This window comes from Culex quinquefasciatus, chromosome 2, assembly GCF_015732765.1.
Source record: "Culex quinquefasciatus strain JHB chromosome 2, VPISU_Cqui_1.0_pri_paternal, whole genome shotgun sequence".
Classification (NCBI taxonomy): Eukaryota; Metazoa; Arthropoda; class Insecta; order Diptera; family Culicidae; genus Culex; species Culex quinquefasciatus.
This window is the reverse complement of record NC_051862.1, coordinates 84,859,421-84,877,298: the sequence shown is the minus strand read 5'-3', so window position 1 is coordinate 84,877,298 and position 17,878 is coordinate 84,859,421. Positions and strand designations below refer to the sequence as shown.

Below are 17,878 nucleotides of genomic sequence, written 5' to 3'. Positions count from 1 at the left end.
TTCAAAATATTCAAAATATTCAAAATATTCCAAATATTCAAAATATTCAAGATTCAAGAATAAGTCATTTTACCTTCCATCAGTTTATCCAACCGGGCATTTCCACAATTTTCTGCGCAGGGCTGGAATGTTCCACTCATCAGCCTGGTTTGATTCCTATATGAAATCCCTGATACATTTACTGCAACGAGTGCCAGACAGTGCAATGTGCAATTTTCCAGCTGGTGCCAGTTTTGGGAATGCATTTGATGCTAACCAATGCAATCAGGACACAGAAGTTGAGGCCAGCAGATTTATTGAGCATTTTGCAATGAAATTTTCCGATGAAAGATTACGGCTGGTTGCCAAATGCCTGTCGGCTCGAGGAGGAGGGAGGGAGGGGGTCAAATGTGTGAACCCCCAATGGGAAACCGAAATCAATTCTATTTTCCGAGCATTCATTCGCAAAAGCTGCATTTCGCAGCTGCAATTTCAAAAGTTTCCACAATTTTTAAATCGACTTGAGCTCTGATTTAGGTCCTCTGGCTTCCATGGTTCTGCAACGCCCGAAGGTAGGCTGAAATTTCAAATGCTGCACCAAATGCCCAGTGGACAGGACACTCGTGTTGGTTTCTGCTGGATCCTCTGGACCACTTTTGGCTTCATCATGTGCACTCTTAACCTGTCACCCTCCCACACAGACACACACACACACACACACACACAACTCTGAATCCTTGGAAATCAGTGAAATTGCAGGATGAATAATGCATACGCATATTATAGTTTTAATATCGAAGTGATTTGCATATTATGAATGCATTTTGTTGCCTTTTGAGTGTGTGTGCATGTTGTGAGGGTGGATGAAACTCCAAAACTGTATGGATCCATGACACACTGTTAAAAATATATTTGAATTTTTTTTCAAACAAGTCATGAATTGAACATAACTTTCCGTAACTATTAGTGTTGATATTTAAATCCACTTTAAATCCAAAATTGTTTGTTGTTCAAGTGTAAACCCACCACCATATTGTTTGTGAGCTACGAGAAGAGGATTTAATCAAATAAAATTATTCAAATTTTCAGCAAGCCCGACTGGACACACTGCCATTGTGTGGTTGGGTGTGAGGGGCCAAAATGACAAGCACCCGTTCCTCACTAAGCTTCTAATGAACTCTCACGCACACACACTGATGCAAAATCCACCCACGTGGTGACACAGTTTGAACTTGGTAATCATTTTGGGAATTTTCAGGGGGGGTGGACGCCAAACTCCATTCAAAATGGCACATTTTGGAACTTTATTGTGATGAACGGCGGGAGTGGCAGTGCGATGACCACAACATGATGGGATTGAAATGAGTTTGGTGACGGCGGGATTGCTGTTGGGTCAACTTTCAAGCTTACAATAATTCTCAATCTAGGTAATTCTCTACCAACTCACACGAAATCGGGAAAAGTTGCCCCGACCCCTCTTCGAAATGCGTGAAACTTTGTCCTAAGAGGTAAGTTTTGTCCCTCATCACGAATCCGAGGTTCGTTTTTTGATATCTCGGACAGAAGAGGCGGGACGACCCCTTTAATTTTGGAACATGCAAAAAAAAACATGTTTTTCAATAATTTGCATTTCAAAACTTTTTTTCCTCAAAATCGCGATAACTCGTAATGGTTACAATCAAACCCCTTATGTTAATTTATCAGAATTTTTGTAGTTGTCTGCTTTACAACTTTGTAGAACATTGTTACATTCTACAAAATAACCCTGCAAAGTTACAAACACACGAAACTTTCAAATTAATAATTTTGTTCTAATTGAACAAACGACCCCCCAGATTTGAAAGGTACATTAAATTTTCCTAAAAATGACATGTTCCAAATATTGTTGAGTTGAGTAACGTAAAATGGCAGAGTTTTTTAAACATTTTAAGTGTCGATGAATTATCTGTTTTTTCGGAATTTTGAGTACGCCATCAATTCGGGTGCCAAGTTTACATAAAAGACCCTTTGACACCAAATTTCTATCTCCTCACCGTTTCAGGCTGCGAAATATCACGAAAATCGAAGAAGAGTCGGGGCAAGAGCTGTGTGAGTTGGCAGAGAATGGCCCATCTTAGTTAACAGAAGGTTGTTGGAGTCTTGATTTTAAGTAATTTGTCAGATTACTAGACATTTTTCAATATAATTGATTTGAAACCGTTACGCTTTTATACTCTACATGCCAATTTTTACTCTATCAACTCACACAAAGCCGGAAAATGTTGTCTCGACCTTTTTTGATTTTCGTTAAATTTAGTCCTGGTATAATTTTGGTAAAAGGACACAACTTCCATCAGTTCCCATTAATCAATCGTAAAACTTAAGAGGATTTTTTCAAACAACTATGTTCAATAAAGTAGAAGAGCAAGTAAAAAATAAATTTTACTATGTAAAAATCATGACGAGCTTGCTTAAATTCTTTAAAAATTATCGTATTTTTATTAATACTTTTGAGTGTTGCTGTGGTTTATAGAAAGCATTTTTGCTGAGATTTGTCAAATTTAAAAATAAATTAACTACACCCAAAACTGGCAGCGCTAGTCCGAGAGAATGATGGTCTCGAGTCGAGAGAATAGTGGTACCATTCACGGACACAGAGAACACAGCTCGAGATGGGCGATAGAACTATTCTCTCGAGGTTCATTTGCAAAAAAAGTTCATCCGTCAAACAAAAAACCAAAAGTGTCGACAACGGGAATCGAACCAGAGACCTTTGACAAACCAATCCAATGACTTAGCTGCCTCGGCCACCACAGCTTGGTGACCAAGGAGTGAAGTCAGAAGTCGATGTATGACACTTGTTGGAGATTTATTGATTCAACTAACGAATGAACTCATTTGTTATGATGGTGTGAGTTGGTACCATTATTCTATCGATTTTGGCACTGAGCCCTCAATAAATTTTGAGAGAACGATTATCTCGACTCTGAATTTTGGGTGTATTGCTCAAAATAAAAAATTTCATTGGAATGAATTGCCAACAATTTAAAAAATGCATTATTTCTTGTTCATTATTGCATTTTGAATCAAAATAAACAATTCTGAGTTGACAAATTTTGTCTTTTAAGGGACACAGGGCGATAAAAGACGAAGTATTGTAATATCAAATTCACATGAATTCATCGTGATTTTTTTTAATAAGGATAACTGTAACAATGTAGAAAACTTTTTGTGATATTTGTGTTTAGTGTAGAATAAAAGTGCAATTTGCCTAACCCTAATTCACCGTGCACCGGAGCTGCCACACCTTATACTCCAAAAACTTGTCTCACACAAACTTTATTCCAATCCGAACTACTTAACAGCAACCACGCTTTTTTTTTTTTTTTTTTGAATTAAATATACTTTATTGAATCTTTCTTATAATAGTTACATTTGGTTTACATAATAAGTGGTCAGCTGTGGCTCTTCAGCTTTAGTTTGCTTTTCGTGATTTAAACACTATTCATTTTCTTAACTTTAAAAGTATATGATTTATCATTTTTGTAACACTAGGTACAATGAGGAAAAAAATTAAGAAAACATAACCTAACCTAAAACTAACTTAATCTTACCATAAACTAAACCAATCCTTGAATCAAGGGGTATTCAGAAATAGCACATTTTTCCCTGAATTTCAAACATTTTTCTTGAATCTTCTGATCCAACATTTTTACTTCTGCTAATTCATGAACCTCACTTGATCTTGTCCAGCCAGGAACATTCAAAACCATTTTGAGTACCTTGTTTTGGACACGCTGGAGCTTCAATTTATGAGTTCTAGCGCAACACTCCCAAACAGGTACTGCATACTCAATAACGGGGTAAATTATTTGTTTGTAAACTGCTAACTTATTTTTCAAAGATAGCTTTGATTTTCTGTTAATTAAAGGATACAAACACCTGATGAGAATGCTGCACTTGTTCAATATTTTGTCTACATGCTGCCGAAACAATAGTTTCGAGTCAAGTATGAGACCTAAATAGACAACTTCCTTTGACCAGGGTATTGAAACATCATTCATTTTAATCAAAACATCATCCTTTGGGACAAATCGGGCCGATTTGGAAAGTGGAAAAATGATGGTTTGAGTTTTGGCTGCATTTATGCGAATTTTCCAGTCGCCAAAGTATTCGGAAAGAACGTCAAGACCCTTCTGAAGACGGCCAACTAAATATCTGGTTATTTTACCCTTATAAATAACGGCAGTGTCATCAGCAAAAAGTGACAACACACCATTACCAGGAAGAGTAGGCAAATCAGATGTAAAAATATTGTACAGAAGTGGGCCAAGAATACTTCCTTGGGAACCCCAGCATCAATGTTGAATAATCCAGAAGCAATCCCATTCAGAAAAACCTTGAACGATCTCTCCGAAAGATAGTGCTGGATAATTTTGATAAGATACATTGGAAAACCGTATAAATACAGTTTATGTATCAAACCATCATGCCAAACATTGTCAAAAGCCTTCTCAACATCCAACAAAGCCATAGCAGTTGATTTAGACTCAAGCTTGTTCTGCTTGATGATTTTAGTTACTCTCGTAAGCTGATGAGCAGTATTATGTCCCTTTCGGAAGCCAAACTGCTCGTTCAAAATTATATTATTATCGTTGGTAAAATCCAAAAGCCTTGAATAGATGACCTTCTCAAAGAGTTTGGACAGACTACTCAAAAGACTAATGGGACGATAACTTGTTGGCGATGTTGGATCTTTTGAGGCTTCAAAATTGGTATGACTTTGCCCAGCTTCCAATTGGTGGGGAAGTAACCAAGTTGCAAACATTTATTGAAAATATTGGCTAGATGTTGAAAGAACTGATCACTCTGTTTTTTCAACACCAGATTAAAATGTTATCAAAGCCTGGAGCTTTCATATTTTTCATTTGTTTAACTGCAACTTTGACTTCCTCACCAGAAACATGGGAATCTGCAGGAAATTCAAAGGTAGAGTCATTGATTGTTGAAATACTATTGGCAACTGATGTTTCTTTACGGCTGGTCATGGAAGCGCCAAGATTATGTGAACTAACAAAATGAAGCCCAAGTGCATTTGCCTTTTCCTCGGATGTAATCAAAGGAGAATCCTCAACAATAAGAGGAGGAATAGGCTTTGGTTTGTTTTTAAGAACTTTTGAAAGTTTCCAAAATGGTTTTGAATAATTCCCAAGCTGGCTTACATGTTTTGAAAATTCTTGATTTCTGATATTGTCAAGTCGGTCTTGTATGATTTTGTTCAAATTGTTCACTGAAATCTTTTGTCATAGTCCCCAGTCCGTTGATATTGTCTCCTATAAACATTCCTAAGTCTAATCAAGTGTTTAGTATCTACGTCAATATCAGTTACCTTAAAATTAACAGGAACCTCCCGAACGTTGGCAGCCTCTGCTTGGTTGATAGCCTGCTGGATCACCTCCAGCGAACGATCAATATCGGCAGAAGTTTCCGGGAGTTGATCATAGTCGATGTTGCTGTCGACCACTTGCTGAAACTGCTGCCAGTCAACGTTGTGGTAATCTTTCCGGGTTGGTTGCCGCTGCGGAGTAACGGAAGCTCCAACCTCCACCGGATAGTGATCAGAACTCAACTCTTCAAACACCTCAGGATGAGCCACGTTCTCAGCCATATTGGTAATGAAGAAGTCGATGATTGAGTGATTCCCAGACCGAGCCACCCTCGTTGGACGATCCGGACTCACAACGTTGTAGTATCCGTTTTGCAGATCGTTGTGCAGAATCACTCCGTTCCGATTCCTCCTGCTGTTGCCCCAAACTTCATGCTTCGCGTTGAGGTCACCAGCGATGATGTACTTTGCGCTCCGCCGTGTCAGCTTCTGGATATCGCTCTTCAGTTTTGCTGCTGAACCATCTCTGGCATTCACCTGACGTGGGCAGTATGCAGCAATGAAGAGTACTGGGCCAACAGAAGTGGGAATTTCCACCCCAACGGCCTCGATGATGTCCAGCTTGAAGTGTGGCAGCCGGCGTGGCTTGAGATCACGATGAACAGCGACAAGCACACCTCCTCCTCCAGAGGTGGTCCTATCGAGCTGCGTCGCGATCTTGTAGTTTTGCAGATAAACTTTTTCACCGGGCTTCAGATGAGTTTCCGTGATGGCAGCTACGTCGATCTCCTTCTCGCGAAGAAAATCCACCAGCTCTAAGTTCTTCCTCCTAATGGAGCAAGCGTTCCAATTCAGCAGCTTGAGGGACCTACGATCCATACTGGATGACGAACGAGGTCAGCACTTCAATCTGCTGGGTCTTGGTTTTGCATCCACGCAGTGCAGCGGACATCTGTTTGAAAATATTGAGGAGTTCGGTTGAGGTGTAAAGATCATTACCATTTTCCTCAACTGCTGGTTCTTGGGTTGGTCTTGGCTCCTGGCTGAAGCCCGGTGGTGGCGGTCTCGGCTCCTGGCTGGAACCCGGCCGTGGATGATTCATCTCAGCTCTCTTCCTGGGATCCAACGGCAACGGTGCCAAGTTCGGGACCTGGCGTCGCGGTTGAAGAGGTGGAAAATTTTGCTCCACCAGGGCTGGAGGAGTTCTACGACGCTGAGGCTGATTCTTCGTCGATGCTTGCTGCCGAATTTTCACGAACTCAGCTCTCTTGGGGCACTTTCGGTCGGTTGACGAGTGCTCACCGTTGCAGTTGAGGCACTTCACCAGCGAATCTTGGATGCACTGGGATGTGATGTGCGCATCGGTACCACATTTGGCGCAACGACGCTTTAGGTGGCAGTTCTTACCTCCGTGCCCGAAACCCAGGCAGTTGAAGCATTGTGTGACGTCACGATGCACTGGTCGGTATCGCTCCCACGACACGATAATGTTGAAAACCGCTCGGATTGCCTTCAGCTCAGGAAGCGTCGTCGATCCCTTAGCCAAATGCAGCAGGTAGAGCTGGTCACGGTACTTGATGTCTTTGTTGCGTCGGCTCATTTTGTGCACGGCCAACACATCCAGTTTCAAAACTTTTAGCTCGGCAGCTAATTCCTCCACTGGCATGTCGTACAGACCTCTGACGACGATTTTGTACGGCTTATCCATGACGACATCATGGGTAAAGTACTCCGCCTCGTTTTCGGTCAAGTAATCCTTGACCAGTTGATAGTGCTGCCTGGATTGCACCAGCACCTTAAATCCGTCCTGACACAGACGAATGTTGCCTAGGACTTTCCCAGACTTGATGAGTTCAACCAGCCCCGCACGAAAGTCGATCGTTGCTGCTGATTGCCTCACATAAAAAGGAGGCAGTTTCTCCTTTCGCTGTTTCACTTCATTCTCCTTTGCTTCCGCTACCTGGTCCTCGTCAGGCAGTCCAGCGAACTTGTTGTTCTTCAAAAGCTGCTCCTCGTGCGATGAAGAGTTCTCCTCCTCCTCATCCATCGGTACAGTACCGTCGCTCTTTTTCGTCTTTTTGCTGTTCGATGTCACTTCCAAAAGCACCTTCCTTTTGGAAATTCCCGGTTTTTGGCCATCAGTTGAGGCCTCAACCTTCCTTTTGGAAATTCCCACTTTTTTGCCTGCTTGAGCCGCAGGTAGGGCAATATTGCCGGCGTTTTGCGCCGGGACGCGACGAGTCATGTTGATTCAGACAACCTTCACCAACGAATGCTCGGATAACAATGACAGCAACAACGCGTTTTATTACTACTGCTAAGAATTTGTTGTACCAAAATATTAAAATTTAAGCATGAAGACTACAATAATACGCTTCCCTGCCCTCGACGTCAACCAGATTCGAGGGACAACATTTTTGAATAAAATTTTTAATTCAAATTTCCAGAAAAAAAAATATTTTAAAAATTTTCGAAAAGTTTTACCTTGAGATAATTTCTGGTAATTTCTGATCGATTTGAAGTTTTCAGAAAAGTGGCTAGTTATTATATGGGTGATGAATAGAGGGAATGCGTAACGTGATTTTCGAATGATCCCACTTTGTTTACATTTACAAAGTAGGAGGCTGTTCAATAGCGTGGTTCACGTTTCTATGAAAAAGACAAAAGTTGTTATTTTGTCTTGCATCAACCGGAATTTCGTTCTTTTATGTCCCCAGAAGCACTCCTGAAAATTTGAGCCCATTTGGTAAGGTCTAGGAGCTCCAGTTTTAATTTGAAATTTATATGGGATTTTGATTTATTTTCCATGGAAAACTATCTTTTTTTACATTGTATTAGGATTTTTTTTTATAAATCGATGAAATGACTTGATTCTCATAGTAAGAGATAGGTTTTGAACTGGGGAACAACTTTGTAGAACATACCAACAAGCTAGGAAGTGACCCTTTAAAGATACAGATACTTTTAGATGGTGGCTTTTGAAGGGGCCAGCCACCATCTAAAAGTATCTGTATCTTTAAAGGGTCACTTCCTAGCTTGTTGGTATGTTCTACAAAGTTGTTCCCCAGTTCAAAACCTATCTCTTACTATGAGAATCAAGTCATTTCATCGATTTATAAAAAAAAATCCTAATACAATGTAAAAAAAGATAGTTTTCCATGGAAAATAAATCAAAATCCCATATAAATTTCAAATTAAAACTGGAGCTCCTAGACCTTACCAAATGGGCTCAAATTTTCAGGAGTGCTTCTGGGGACATAAAAGAACGAAATTCCGGTTGATGCAAGACAAAATAACAACTTTTGTCTTTTTCATAGAAACGTGAACCACGCTACTGTTCAAGCACAAGCATGACTTTTTTTCTTACTGGTAAATGAGCTGGTTAATAATCAGTAGTGTGTTTTTTATTTGGTCTAGTTTTTGATTTTTTTTTGCTGAAAAATTTTCGCGATGCAATCGGTTAGAAGAGATTTTTCTTTTTTTTACAAAAAACTTCGGCGAGTGTCATTCTGCGATGTCGCAGATGAATTCCCAGGCTGACTTTTGTGGCCGTTTTGTGAACCACTATTCAGCACCCAGGTTATTATTAGCACAGTTTAGAAAAAAATGTACGCATTACTTAGAAATAGTCACAATTTTTCATTATGTTTAAACAAAAATGTTGAATTACCCAAAACATTTTTTTATGTTTTTTTTTAATTCTCATATATTTCAGCAGACCAAAAAAGGGAACTTCGTACCACAGAAAATATGGACATATTTTTTTACACGAATCTCTGGACTTTTGAAAACATCATGATTTTCAAAAATATTTAAAATGAACTCTAAAAATGTTTCAAAAGTAATTTAAAAAAATATATTATTTTTATATAGCCTCCTATCTTTAATTCACAGTTAGGCCGTTGCAAATATTTTTTATAGTTTATGTAGCCCCTACCCCTTCAAAATTTATCCGAAATATCATAGTTTTTAAAACTTGAAATCTTTTTTTGATGTCGAAAAATAATTAAATCTCTAAAATATTTTTCCACCTGGGTAATTCTCTACCAACTCACACGAAATCGGGAAAAGTTGTCCTGACCCCTCTTCGATTTGCGTGAAACTTTGTCCTAAGGGGTAACTTTTGTCCCTGATCACGAATCCGAGGTCCGTTTTTTGATATCTCGTGACGGAGGGGTGGTACGACCCGTTCAATTTTTGAACATGCGAAAAAAGAGGTATTTTTCAATAATTTGCAGCCTGAAACGGTGATGAGATAGAAATTTGGTGTCAAAGGGACTTTTGTGTAAAATTAGACGCCCGATTTGATGGCGTACTCAGAATTCCGAAAAAACGTATTTTCCATCGAAAAAAAAACACTAAAAACGTTTTGAAAAAGTTACTTTTAGCGTTTCTCTTTGTTTCGTCGTCCGTGTCTCTCGCGGTCTCATGTCTCATGATCGATGACGACCAACTTTTTCAAAACTTTTTTTCGTAAAATCGCGATAACTCGTGATGTTTATAAGCAAACCCCTTATGTCTATATATCAAAATTTTTGTAATTGTCTGCACTACAACATTGTAGAACATTGTTATACTCTAAAAAATAACCCTGCAAAGTTAGAAAAAACACGAAATCTTAAAATGAAAATTTTTGTTCTAAATGAAAAAATGACCCTTCTGGGTCAATGTAGATTCGAAAAGTACATTAAATTTCCCATAAAATGACATGTTCCAAAATTTTTTACAATCGAGTAACGGAAAATGGGAGAATTTTTTAAACATTTTTAATGTTTTTTTCGATAAAAAATACGTTTTTTTCGGAATTCTGAGTACGCCATCAAATCGGGCGTCTAATTTGACATAAAAGTCCCTTTGACACCAAATTTCTATCTCATCACCGTTTCAGGCTGCAAATTATTGAAAAATACCTCTTTTTTCGCATGTTCAAAAATTGAAGGGGTCGTACCACCCCTCCGTCACGAGATATCAAAAAACGGACCTCGGATTCGTAATCAGGGACAAAAGTTACCCCTTAGGACAAAGTTTCTCGCAAATCGAAGAGGGGTCGGGGCAACTGCTGTGTGAGTTGGCGGAGAATTACCCACCTATTAACTACATACTAAAATGTTAGACCGTTAAATATGTTAGGCTTGATTTAAAATTTTGTAAACATTTATGTTCGAACGATTGTTTTTTTTACAGAAGATCAGAAGTTAAATTTTCTTGATGATTTTTTTTATGAATAATCCTTAGCATAACCTACAACTTTGCTAAAAACACCAAATCGATCAGATAAAAAGAAAACTTTGTCGAGGAACAGATTTTTGAATATTTACATTCCATTGTAAAGTGGACAGCTGGCAAGTGATAATTTTGGTTATATCAGCCATTTTTGTGTATATAGAGCCAAATGCACTCGATACTTGCAATTGAGAAGGGTGTTAGTATTTTAAATATTTTTGTATTTCTCAATTTAAATTTAGCTGTAACTCGAAGCCAAAAGTCAAAGAAAACTTGTAGGAAATTTGATGGGCTTTCTGATCAAAATACACTGAAAGATAAAAACACGCCACTTTTATTAGAATTATTGATTTTTAAGTTTAAAAGTTAAATTTGAAAGTGAACCCACGATTTTATATTTGATTTTTTTTTTGTAAACGTAGCTTAAGATGTTACAAAAAGAAAAAATTAGGATAGAGTATCTCATCCAAAAAATACAAAAATCATTTACATGCACTGTTTTTATAAAAAGTGCTCTAAACGTCAATATTTTGAAAAACAAACACGTGAATCGATTCTATACACAATTTTGCATAAAAATTTCCATATTATCTATTGTGCTTAGTCCGATCTTTGTAAAGATGCATCGGTTTTGAAAATGTGGTTTCGGCAATTTTTTGCCAATTTCTATTTGTGAGACTTGATTTTACAGTATCGAAATATATTTTCACCGGAAAGCCCTAGCAATTTCCCATAAGTTTGCCCTTGACAGCATGTCAAGCAATTTTCAAAACGACAGCAAGTCACCGTCTCATACATTTCAGAATCACACTTTCGAGCCTACCAGGCGCAGTAAAATAAACACATTATGCATCCCACCCGGCCAAACATTATTCAAATATGGCCCTCATTTTGGTGGCGCGCCCAGCACCGTCCAGCGACTTGCAAAATATTTTAAATTAATTAGAATTAATTACATTATCGTTCGTGCGCGCGAGCCTCCTCCGCCCTAGGCCCTTAACTTTCCAGCATCCAAAATTTCCTGGCCGGTCAGCAGCGCCGGAAAGCATCATCATGGTTTGAGTTATAATTTAATCACATTGCGACTTGTTTACACTTTGTTTAGAGAGTTAGGACGGGGAAATAGAGACACACAGACGTGGAGGAGGATGGTGATGATATGGTGCCTTAATTTATGCATGGAAGCATGGTTTGGACAAAGTTTTGTCATTTTTTTATTGCCAAGCTGTCGTGAGCTGCGATAAATCTTTTCGAAAGTTGGAGAATCTAATTTGAATAAGCTGAAAAAAACGGGTTCTGTGAAATCTTTTTGTCTTCTTGTCTTCTTGTCTTCTTGTCTTCTTGTCTTCTTGTCTTCTTGTCTTCTTGTCTTCTTGTCTTCTTGTCTTCTTGTCTTCTTGTCTTCTTGTCTTCTTGTCTTCTTGTCTTCTTGTCTTCTTGTCTTCTTGTCTTCTTGTCTTCTTGTCTTCTTGTCTTCTTGTCTTCTTGTCTTCTTGTCTTCTTGTCTTCTTGTCTTCTTGTCTTCTTGTCTTCTTGTCTTCTTGTCTTCTTGTCTTCTTGTCTTCTTGTCTTCTTGTCTTCTTGTCTTCTTGTCTTCTTGTCTTCTTGTCTTCTTGTCTTCTTGTCTTCTTGTCTTCTTGTCTTCTTGTCTGCTTGTCTTAATGTCTCATTGCAATGATTTCATTGCTTGTTTAAGCTCGTAAGTGGTCATAAGTGCATCAAAAGATATTGATTTTATTCAATTATCAATCCTCATGTGCAATCCGAGCTTTCATTATCCATGTTATGCAAGGAAAATAATTTCGTCCCTTTATCATAAAAAACTCCCAACCTCATTAAAATAATCATGTTTTACTTTTTTCAATCCTTTTTCGCCAAGAGCTTATCGAATTGGCGTGTGTGTTCGCTGTCCCAAAAGACCGCAGTAATTACAGCGAACAAAATTCGACGATTTTTTTTTTCGGCTTGCAAATTACGAAATCCCCTTGCATGATGCATTATCCTTTGCTCTCGAGCAAAACTCTGCTCGAAATCAGCATATCACTCGTCCCGTTAGCCGCAATCGACATAAAATAATTACAATAATTATTTTGCAGTTTATTTTGCTCTCCCCGGCTGAATTCGAGTCGAGCCCGACGGGAGGGGGCACAATGCCAGCGACATTGGGCCAACTTTTCCGGTTCATTTTCGTTGGCAACCACCCAGCAAAAGTGGAGCCATGGACAGTGCATTTTCCAGGCCCAGTCTGACGTAAAAACACACGCTAAGTGGTCGAATAAAAGCTCTGTGCCTCGGGCTTTTTTTCATGGCATTTTCCCCGGGAAAATGCATTGTTGAATGGGGTTTCCCTGCGCTGGGGAGTCACATTTGAAAAGGGTTTATGTTTTTTTTTTTTAAATTTCATTTATTTAAAGATATTTTTAGAAATAAGATCAATAAAAAATATTTTTTTAACATTTTCAAAACTACTTCAACTTAGTTCAAACACATCTCTATACATTGTTTCCACCATCAATAATTGTATGCTCAATGTTGGGGCCAACAGTTTTTGCCGCTATTGCTTCTTTTTGCACGCAAACAATCGCTTTTTCCGAGGATAAAACCCAGAATCCAAAGCCCTGCCCCTGATTGGCAGGGGCTGAGCTTTTTCCTGGTGGCGATGTTTTATTTGACGACGAGAAATGTTGATTGTTTTCATGTGGGCTCTATGCAATGTTTATGTATCTCTGTGTGTGCGCTTGCCTATTTGCGATGTGGAAATGTGTTTATCGGGCAGGGTTTAGTAATGTTACATCGTTACTTAACCCCTGCTGGGGGTTTGCGGTTCGAATTGATGGTTATTGCATTGTCCTTGCCGAGAATGTCTGTTTTATTGCGTCGATTTAAGTTTAAATTTATCAGTCTTGCAGTCTTACAGTCGTGTAATCTTACACTGTAAGATTCTTACAGTATCGCAATTTTACAGTAACAGTCTGAAAATTTTACAGTCTTCTAATTTTAAAGACTTACAATTGAACAGTTACGCTCTTAAAATTTTACAGTGTTACAGTTTTACAGGCTCACAATCTTACAGGCTTGTAATTTTACAGTCATACAATTTTACAGTCTTGCAATTTTAAAGTCTTGCAATTTTACAGTCTTGCAATTTTACAGACTTGCGATTTCACAGTCTTGCATTTTACAGTCTTGCAATTATACAGTCTTGCAATTTTACAGACTTTCAATTTTACAGTCTTGCAAGTTTACAGTCTTGCAATTTTACAGACTTGCAATTTTACAGACTTGCGATTTCACAGTCTTGCATTTTACAGACTTGCAATTTTACAGTCTTGCAATTTTACAGTCTTGCAATTTTACAGACTTGCAATTTTACATTCTTGCAATTTTACAGTCTTGCAATTTTACAGACTTGCAATTTTACAGTCTTGCAATTTTACAGTCTTGCAATTTTACAGTCTTACAATTTTACAGTCTTGCAATTTTACAGTCTTGCAATTTTACAGTCTTGAAATTTTATAGTCTTGCAATTTCTTAGTCTTGCAATTTTACAGTCTTGCAATTTTACAGACATGCAATTTTACAGACTTGCAATTTTACAGTCTAATAATTTTACAGACTTGCAATCTCACAGTCTTGCAATTTGTTAATTTTGTGATTTTGCAGTCTTACAGTTTTACAGTCTGGCAACTTTATAGTCTTACAATTTTACAGGCTTGTGATCTTACATTCTAAAATTCTCACAGTCTCACAATCTTACAATCGTTCAATCTTTAAATCTATAATCTATTTTTAATAAGAATTTCCTCTGTAATCTCACTCAATTGAAATGAAATACCGTTCGAATGACTGCACCCAATCTTTTCTGCTAACCAAGTCTGAAAACTTCCAATCACGTCATGCAAATATTTCCCCACGCCGGAACCCGATAACGACTTGATTGGCACCTCGGCCAACAAAAATTGAGGCCAAATGAAGCTGCCAAACGCATCTCTCGCTCGCTGCACCCGAAGTGCCAATATTTAGTGAATTTCCCTTGCAAATCAACGGCAAGTCTGCAACTGCCTTCTGATGGAGCTCGCGGGCTGCAAAATTGCTGACTTCTTTTTTTTTTGGTTGTACTCCCAAGAGACGCAACGGATTCGGGGTTTCTGCTAAAATTTGTTGATTGCTGCCCTAAGAGAACCGGGGCGAGGCCGGAAGTACGTCGCTTCTGCGTTTGACTGTTTGTTCCGCAATCTTCAACCCTTTGGCAGAAGTCCAAAAATGACAAATTTTGCAAAAAAGACATCTATTTAACTAAATAATATTGAAAAAAACAGCATTGCAACTTTTGTGCAACAGCTTTAACAATCAAGCGATCATGTTACATTGAAAAGTTCAACAATGTTACATGAAATTCACTGATAGTTTACATGTTGAAAAGTAGTTCCATAAATTGATTTTGGACTATCTTCAACACTACGACTACGACGAGAAATTGTTCTTTCGTTCTTGTTTCAATAATTTAAACAAGTTCACATAGAAGAAAACACAGTAACTGTAGAACAATAAGTAAGCTGTTGCCCAAACGGTGAAGCTGAACGATGTTTGCTAAAGCAATTTGCAGTGAACAAATTACATACTCGTATGCAACTAGTTTGTAACATCAACCATTGGAAAACATGTTGCACAATTGTAACAATACAACAACTATTCAACAAGTTTTCAAGCATGAGTTTGAAGCCAGCAAAAACAGCAAAGTTTCAGCAAAAAACATGATTTGTCATAATTTCATAAGTTTTAATATCGATAGCACAAGTTGCACAGTTGTATCACAGCAACAACTACGAAACCTTTTGTTGGAGTTTGAAGCCACCAAAAGTAAAAAGCTTCAACAAAAAAAAATATTTTCCATCTTTTTAAAAGTTTTAACTAAAACACCACAAGTTGCACAATTGTAACACTGTAACAACTATTCAACAAATTTTATTTTTCAGTTTGAGAAAAAACGAAGTTGACTTTATAGCTGTCGGCCACCATTGCTAGTACCACCACTAGTGTCTTCCTTTTATCTACAAGGACTTCACCGCCCTGGGCTCCTAAGTGTGTGAAGGCGGAACATGCTGCCAACGGAGGTTAAGCGATCGAGAACGAAAGCAGGTTTTCACGGGAAGTGTCTCGCGTTTTGGAATAGTTTTCAAGTCATGTTGTATTACTGCAACAAATACGAAAGTAGCAATCAAAATGGGTTTCCCTTACGCTACTAATAAATAAACAAACAAACAAACAAACAAGGTATGGCACGGAGCAACGGCGCCGAATGCCTATATTTACACAAAGAATTTTACAGCGTCCGCCGCGTGATTCGAACCGGCGACCTCTGGATTGTGAGTTCAGTGCCCGGTCCGATTGATCCACACGTCCGGACAGGGTTAGTTTGAAGCCAGTTTGTAGTCAGAAAAAAAAACAAAAAGTTTCAGGAAAATCATGATTTGCCATTTTTTTAGAGTTTTTAAATCGAAAGACAAGTTGCACAGTTGTAACACTGCAACAACTATTCAACAAATTTTCCTTTTCGGAGTTTGAAGCCAGCAAAAGCAAAAAGTTTAAGGTAAAACATGGTTTCTCATTATTTTAAGAAATTTATATAGATAGCTCAAGATGCACAGTTGTAACCAGGAGTGTAGCCAGAATTTTGGTACGGGTGGAGGGGGGGGGAGGGGCTCGAAGAAGAAAATGTTTTCTTCTTCCCTCTCTCCCATATGTTTTTTGAAAATGTCGGGAGGGGGGGGGGCTTTAGTCCAAAGTCCACCCCCTGGCTACGGGCCTGGTTGTAACACTGCAACAACTATTCAACAAGTTCTCTTTTTGAGGTTTGAAGCCAGAATAAGCAAAAAGCTTCAGTTAAAAACATAATTTGCCTTTACTTCAAAAGTTTAAAAATCGATAGCTCTTGTTGCACAATTGTAACACTGCAACAACTATTCAACAAGTTTGCTTTTTTGAGTTTGAAGCTAGATAAAAGCTAAAAAAGATCAGCAAAAAACATGATTCGCCATTATTTTATGGGTTTCGAAGTCGGTAGCATAAGTTGCACAGTTGTAACATTTCAACAACTATTCAACGAGTTTTCTTTTTGAAGTTTGAAGCCAGAAAATGGTGAAAAGTTTCAGCATAAAACGTGATTTTTTAATTATTTCAAGAGTGTATAAATTAATGGCACAAGTTGCACAGTTCTAACCCTGCAACAACTATGCAACTAGTCTTCTTTTTGAGTTGAAAGCCAGAAAAATCAAAAAGTTCCGTTTATCAATCAACGCGAAATGCAACCCTCGACGCTTGCTGTTGATTCTGTTCATTAGTTCCGGTTGCATCAACTCAAAATGTTCAGTTAGTCCTCGCCGGGAGTTTGCCCAAATCCAAGACTAAGTTTAATAACTTTGAGCAACTCCGTTGATTGTGTTGCAATCCGTGGCTTGATTTTCCCAAGAAGGGCTCAATGAATGGTGCGCCTTTACGGTGGTGACATTCGCCATTTTTTTCCTCCCTCATCCCGGGCGCGCGCGCCATCTGACAACTGACAGACCATCGCACTATTAGTGCCTGGGAAAAAAGTGCATGTTGGCCGGTGGCCACGAGCCCGTGGTGCTGCTGATAGTTGATAAATGCTCTTCCGGCTGCCAACGTCAGGTCGGAGAAAAATCGTTTTTGCTCACGGGATGATTTTCGGAGAAAAGATCGTCCTTGGTGTTTCATCGATTCTGCGTAATTTGCTGGAGGAGATGCGGGACTTTTCAAGGAGAATGGGGCGCGGAGAAGTTGCAGCCAGCCGGAAGTGGCCACCGGAAGCTCGGGAATGTGAAACGTTCATTAATCATTGAGGGGTTGTTTTGATGGTGGCTAATTTAAAGTTGGTTAAAACTAAGTGATCGTTGGATAAATTTAAGGTTTTAAAATTGTAACATGCAACAAATCTTTAAGTTTGTAAGAATGTAAGAATACAAGACTGTAAGATTGCAAGACTGTAAGATTACATGACTGTAAGATTGCAAGACTTTAAGTTTTTAGGACAGTAAGATTAGAAGACTGTAAAATTTCAAAACTGTAAAATTACAAAACTGTAAGATTGCAATACTGTAAGACTGAAAGACTGTAAAATTGTAAGGCTGTAAAATTTAATGACTGTAAGTTTTTAAGACTGTAAAATTACATGACTGTAAGATTGCATGCCTGTAAAATTGCAAGACTGTAAAATTTAATTAGTTTAAGTTTGTAAGTCTGTAAGATTGTAATACTGTAAGATTGCAAGACTGTGAGATTGTAAGACTGTAA

General features: G+C 38.4%; 1 protein-coding gene across 6 annotated transcripts in view; it reads left to right on the top strand.

Moving 5' to 3' along the window:
* The window catches only part of LOC6042530 (fat-like cadherin-related tumor suppressor homolog), a 660,890-nt gene that overhangs the window by 428,335 nt on the left and 214,677 nt on the right, over nt 1-17,878 (top strand). The gene's annotated exons all lie outside the window — the stretch shown is intronic.